Here is a 7,270-nt window from a genome sequence, read left to right on the forward strand (position 1 = left end):
TCTAGACTATACAAAGATGATTTATGAAGAAGCCTCATAACTGAATCGACATAAAAATTAGGGTTTCAAATCATTTTCCACAACCAAATCAGATTCGCGGACTTTTCCGCGACATGTTCATAAATAAATCACCTAGGACAAACCATAAAGAATTTGACTACGAGCTTTTATATGCATAAACTAGACATCAAATAAATAGGACTCTTTTTTCAAACTTTTTGAAGACGAACACTTTAAAACAGTATAAACAATGGAATGAAATCGACTTACAAACAGGGAAATCGAATTAGGTTGGAATCGATGAGAAATCTTCAATCAAATGAAAGGCTCTTTGTGTGAATCTGAAAATGCGTGCCGTCGAAGTGAGGGAGGCAGGTGAGATGAGGGTTGTGTAGTGTTAGGGTAAAAATTAGGTTAAAGACATGATGTTGGGTGTTGGGTTAATTGGATTAAACATTTGGGTAAACTCAAATGGGTCGAGGGTAAATGGGTTAGCTCACATCTCGAATTCCATATAAACCCGTCTCAATTAACTTACGAAACAACTCGATCTTACGATACCACGCGATTCAAGTAAAATAACTTGACGTACTCGATCTTACGATACCACGCGAGTCAAGTAAAACAACTTGACGTAATTATCGACTAAACAATTAACCCGACTTAAGTAGTATTATAAAATACGGAGTATTACAGTCTTCCCCCCTTAAAATGAACTTCGTCCCGAAGTTCGCCACCCCATAACGATAACCAAACATCCCCAAGCATAAGACAACACAAGTAGTACATAAACATAAGCTCTAAAACGCGAAGTGTTATATTCTACCCCCCTTAAGAAACTTTGTCCCCAAAGTTGGACATACGACAGAAGTATGTGGCACTTAAAGAACCACAACATTGACCGAGTAATAACAAATTAAAACAACAGACTCCATGCATGGTCAATTCTCGTCACCAATCATAACATACCACTTAGCCGGATCGTAAACCACCACGATTTTACAATCCTATCCTCCTTAAAACATGGTTACGTCCCCGTAACCCCATTATGAAATTCCACATCCAAAGTTCAAGAAGATTACTGAAATAATAGACACAAATCATCTGATAAGCTAATTACTCTATACTGGCAACTAACATCCGAATTTTCCAGCAACAAAACACACTTGTCAATTTCATGCTACGCATTACACAAAATCAAGGTAACAATTACTTGGATGCTTTGATACCAAATTAACACATTTACATCAATGTAGACAATCACTAACTCATAGTTCATACTTGACGGATTAAAATATTTCATATCAGTAATCACATCATAGAAGTAAAATCCATATTTCTGCAAATCAGGTTTAGAGAAAGACACTAGGCAAAATTCAAGCAATGTAATAGCGTTTGTATAATTGAGACTACTTTACACAAAACCCACCGAAACGATTAAGATTATATTAACATATAACAAGGTTCATACTCATATCATAAGCCTACCGTTCATGTTACGTGAATTCATATCGAGTATTACATGGTTACATCACATAATTCATGTTTGATTAACTTTTATATGAAACTCACATAACTTACAATCTCAACAATCAAACATCATGCAACAACTTTCAAAATTCATAATTAAGTAACCGAAATAATGACAATCACCAGAAATTCACAATTACCTTGTACAAATTGATATCATAAAACGATGACAAATAATGACACATACACATACAACCCCGAACAATAATAAAGTATTAGGGACGGTAATACCGTGTTACCTCGACAAAGAAAATAAAACTCAACCACGTCCTCGCATATGACGAAAATAGCTCACTAACTAATGGTCTTCATAATCAAAGTTGGTGTTGGGATAGAGTAGGCACGAGGGCAAAGGGCATGTATGTAATTAAGCAAATCTGATGATCAATTATAGACCATGAACGAGCGAGAGTAAAAATAACAAAACAATTTAAGAAACTTCTCACATTTGTAAACATATCACAGAAAATAGATCTACCACTACTATCCATCACAATCACAGGATCTTATTGACATGTCCATACAACCATTTACTCACTCACTGGTTTAGGTCACGAATTAGGCCGATGAATTTAAACAATCAACAACATACTCAAAATTCATATTTTAAATTATCAAAATTGTTTGCACGATATCAATTCTGAAAACATATTTCCCAATAAAAGTAGCAACATATGATCCATGACAACCACAACATTACTTCATTAGCAACCATATCGTTCAATTGTGTCCAGCAACTTAGTATAACTCATTTTCAGTAAAACAAAAGATCTCGCATAAACAACTTAAACATACACATTTGCCATCATATACTTTGTAGAACCTTATCTATGATAAATTACTAGCAACTTGAACAACTTTTCCGATTTGCACGATTTGAACAATTAGGCAACTTGTAGGCTCAATTAAACGTAACTATAACGACTATCATTTAAACCAATGCATATCATGTGAATCATCAAAGGGTTATCCCATTATAATTGACGGTTCGAGAATATATTTCAAATATCGTAACTATATCAACTATATTTCAAATATCGTGACAATTGCAACAATCACCTTAGCATTTCATGACAATACAACTATGAACATATCCAATAAGGAACAACAACACTATTTTATTATCATATCATAAGTTTAGGTTCAACTGAAATAAATTAATGCAATGAAAGTAATAAGTATAACTATAGGCACACAGACTCACATAAAAGACATGAGAACTCAGATGACATCCTACATGTGTGAACATTTAGACATACTCATTACTACCATCCATGTGTAAACATTTAAACATAATTATTATAATTATTCGTGCGAGTATATTAGAACAATCAAATTAAAACGCCATCAACTTTACCAAGATATGACAATATAGTTTTATATTTACATATATCCGACTACTACGCAAATATGATGAACACACCAGAGATATTACAACATGCCAAACATATATAAAATATGCAAACAACTGGACTCGTATAAAATATTTCACCCTCGATTAAGAATCAAATTAAGCTATTCAATTTCACTCATACTATCATGCCAACAATGTTATCAACTAAATTTTAATTTTATCACTTGTTAAGATACATAACTACTGTACATGCATGCTACTATCATGATATAAAACATTATAAGGTCACATTAATAAGGCTCACGAAATAACCAAACAATTATATGAAAACTTAACATAGAACGCACATTTTACAAGTCATGATTCACATTGTAACTTTCAAAAATCACGAATAAATAACCGTTCAACGAAAACTTGAGTTATATTACTTTTTATAACATACAGAGAGTTAATAACTCGTGAGAAAAAGAATGAGGTCCAAAGCTCAAGAATTCAATTTTTAAAGGATCTTGCAACTCAGTTGGTCCAAGCAAGTATGTGGCAGCAATTGGTCCGAAACTTGGGTCAGTTTGCAAAACTTACCATTTAATATAGAGACATCACAAATTTTCGTGGCTTATCAATTTGAAAGCATATGCGAATCTTCTGATCGAAAGAGTTGGAATTATGCAAAAATTATTAATACAATTTAAATGAGGATTTTTACAAAATCGTTGGTCAAAACATCACTGCACAGGAACTTCCTGACCACAGCCCACTAAAATATTTATTACTCCTAATCCGTATATCCTATAAGCATGAAACCAACACCAAATGAACACTAACTCACGAAGCTATCTCTCATAAAATTTTCATCCATAGGCAATAAACAGAAAAGAAATGGCAGTAAGGTCATTTAAAGAGTAAAATCAGACAAAACGAGTTTCAGCACTAGGTCATTCTTTACTATGTTACAAGCTCTTATGAATATACTATGTATACTAACCCATCCCAACTTAAATCTCACACTTTGTACTTACGTAAACATCTATCCCATAGAATCCCTTCGCATCACGATCTACTCCTTACATCTAAATCACGATTGCTATGACTAGAAACATGCAATTCAATAGTGTTTCTCATTACTATCACGATACTATACTAGCATGGCTTCGGGATCACATAACCGCATATCACTAGACATAATAGTACTATCAACACATCATTCAACATCCATCCAGATAAATATCATCAATTCGCAATCATTTTCACGCTCGCAATTACCACAATCCAACACTTCATTGATTATCAACCTGAACACGAAAATTTCATTTCTCATCTCCACAACATCATATGATCGCGTCATCATTCATACAAAATACTTACCGTAATGTTGTCCTGCAGAATGGTTAGAATATATGGGTCTCAAGGTATACATCAACTCGATTATATCCAAGGTTTCCTTCTAACTACCCCATTACCCCAATTTCTCTCGGGTTACCTGGTTCAAAACTGAGAGGGCAAAAGAGCACGCGTTAAGGGCGCCTTCTTAACCGCACTGTGAGCTCCTAACAGTTTATTCCCAGGGGTTCATTTTATTTAGATACATCCTACGTTCATTGGGTTCATTGGTTTAGGCCTGAGGATCGTATGCTCTGATACCACTTTGTAACACCCCGGTTTATGAAGGAGCCTTTAGCAAGACATTCCCTAATAAACCGGACTGTTACCATCTCGGTTTCCCGAGGTAGTGAATAACAAATTAAACTCCAAGGCAATTTATATAATTATACATCTGAAATGAAACAAGTCTCAAACTGAAAATAAAGTCGATAACTAAACGAAATAAAAGTGGGCTAGCTCTAAGTCAGGCAATCCAAGCTCTCTTCCCATCCAGCTCCTATCAGTCTCTGAGGTACCTGTCAACCTGCTCCCCATTAAAAGGTTCATCACAGGTGTTCACGAATACACATGGTCAACCACGAGGTTGAGTAGGGTAATACAATGCAACAACAAAATATGATATGCATGCTCCTCCGTCACCTCCATCTCCATCTCATCTCATATCTCATAACTCATATCTCATAACTCATATCTCATAACCCGGACAACCCTTGACCATACCGATCCCCGGTAGACTATATATATCGACCGTAGCCGATCTGCCGCATTTCAGTTGAGGACACCAGGGCAAGTCCTGCAGAACCCGCCTGGGCCTTATCACAACATCATCATCACCACACCACATCACCACAACATCCTCCATCTCCAATGCATATGAATGCCCAACAGTAAACAATGCAATACAATATGTATATCAATGAATGAAATCATGCCAGCTACCAAATGTTGTGATAACACACTCAACACGAACAGTTCAGTCAACCATATCATAGCGTAATCCACAACCACGAATCAAGTCACGTTCACAATTTGGTCATATGAAACACAAACAAGTCAACACAATTCAACAACACGATAAGAAGTCAAGTGTATTTCCCTACCTTTTCGCAATCCAAGCACACACAAGCAACCAATTACGATCCTTCACATATCCATCACCTACATATCATAATTATGTATAATTACAACCTACTCAATCAAATAATCATGCACACCACCTAGACTCATCATAACTTAATAGGAATATCAACTTAAAGAACAAACACGACTTTTCCTGATTTTCCAGCACATGACAGACTCGGAATAAAATACATAACTAATTCCAGAAAAATCAAATTGATACAAGGCCAATTGGATTGAAACCCCATGAGTCTTAGCTACAAATTATATCTAACGTGTTTTTCTCCAATTCCAAACTTATCAAGGGTTTTCAGACTGATTTCCAAAAACTGACAGAAACCGTCGCATAAAAAGTATTGATTCATAAAACGAGTTTAAAACATTATTTTTCAGAAATTTCAAATCCTATTATCATCTAGACTATACAAAGATGATTTATGAAGAAGCCTCATAACTGAATCGACATAAAAATTAGGGTTTCAAATCATTTTCCACAACCAAATCAGATTCGCGGACTTTTCCGCGACATGTTCATAAATAAATCACCTAGGACAAACCATAAAGAATTTGACTACGAGCTTTTATATGCATAAACTAGACATCAAATAAATAGGACTCTTTTTTCAAACTTTTTGAAGACGAACACTTTAAAACAGTATAAACAATGGAATGAAATCGACTTACAAACAGGGAAATCGAATTAGGTTGGAATCGATGAGAAATCTTCAATCAAATGAAAGGCTCTTTGTGTGAATCTGAAAATGCGTGCCGTCGAAGTGAGGGAGGCAGGTGAGATGAGGGTTGTGTAGTGTTAGGGTAAAAATTAGGTTAAAGACATGATGTTGGGTGTTGGGTTAATTGGATTAAACATTTGGGTAAACTCAAATGGGTCGAGGGTAAATGGGTTAGCTCACATCTCGAATTCCATATAAACCCGTCTCAATTAACTTACGAAACAACTCGATCTTACGATACCACGCGATTCAAGTAAAATAACTTGACGTACTCGATCTTACGATACCACGCGAGTCAAGTAAAACAACTTGACGTAATTATCGACTAAACAATTAACCCGACTTAAGTAGTATTATAAAATACGGAGTATTACATTATGAGTCTTTGTGACTCGTTGTGTTGAACAATTGTAATTAATCATTTGTAAATGTGACTCGTTATGTGAACCATTTATCTTTGTTCATTAGTCCTTGTGACTCGTTGTGTTAAACAATTGTACTTGTTCATTAGTCCATATGAGTCGTTGTGTGAACCATTTGTCCTTGTTCATTAGTCCTTGTGACTCGTTGTGTGAACCATATGTCCTTGTTCAGTAGTCCATGTGACTCGTTGTGTGAACCATTTATCCTTGTTCATTAGCCCTTATGACTCGTTGTGTGAACTATTTGTCCTTGTTTATAAGTAAATGTGACTCGTTGTGTGAACCATTTAGCCTTGTTCATTAATCCTTCTGACTCGTTGTGTTAAACAATTGTACTTGTTCTTTAGTCCATGTGACTCGTAGTGTGAACCATTTGTCCTTGTTTATTAGTCCTTGTGGCTCGTTGTGTTAAACAATTGTACTTGTTTATTAGCCCATCTGAGTCGTTTTGTGAACCGAGTTGTGTCCTTGTTCATAAGTCCTTGTGACTCGTTGTGTGAACCAATTGTACTTGTTCATTAGTTCATGTGACTCGTTGTGTGAACCATTTGTCCTTTTTCATTAGTCCTTGTGACTCATTGTGTGAACCATTTGTCCTTGTTCATTAGTCCTTGTGACGAGTTGTGTTAAACAATTATGCTTGTTCATTACTCCATGTGACGCTGTGTTTGTGTGAACCATTTGTCCTTGTTCATTAGTCCATGTGACTTCTGTGTGAACCATTTGTC

The 7,270-nt window shown here is 35.5% G+C and overlaps 1 long non-coding RNA gene across 1 annotated transcript; it reads right to left on the minus strand.

Annotated features, from left to right (window-relative positions):
- Window positions 1–4,705: 4,705 nt before the first annotated feature.
- On the minus strand, window positions 4,706–6,317 carry LOC141598505 (uncharacterized). The gene is made up of 3 exons (XR_012523564.1): window positions 6,071–6,317; window positions 5,368–5,425; window positions 4,706–4,790 (listed from the first exon to the last, which is right to left on the minus strand). It is a non-coding gene; the product is annotated as an uncharacterized LOC141598505 (long non-coding RNA).
- Between the last annotated feature and the right edge of the window lie 953 nt (window positions 6,318–7,270).

The sequence above is a fragment of the Silene latifolia genome, chromosome 9 (assembly GCF_048544455.1).
Source record: "Silene latifolia isolate original U9 population chromosome 9, ASM4854445v1, whole genome shotgun sequence".
Classification (NCBI taxonomy): domain Eukaryota; kingdom Viridiplantae; phylum Streptophyta; class Magnoliopsida; order Caryophyllales; family Caryophyllaceae; genus Silene; species Silene latifolia.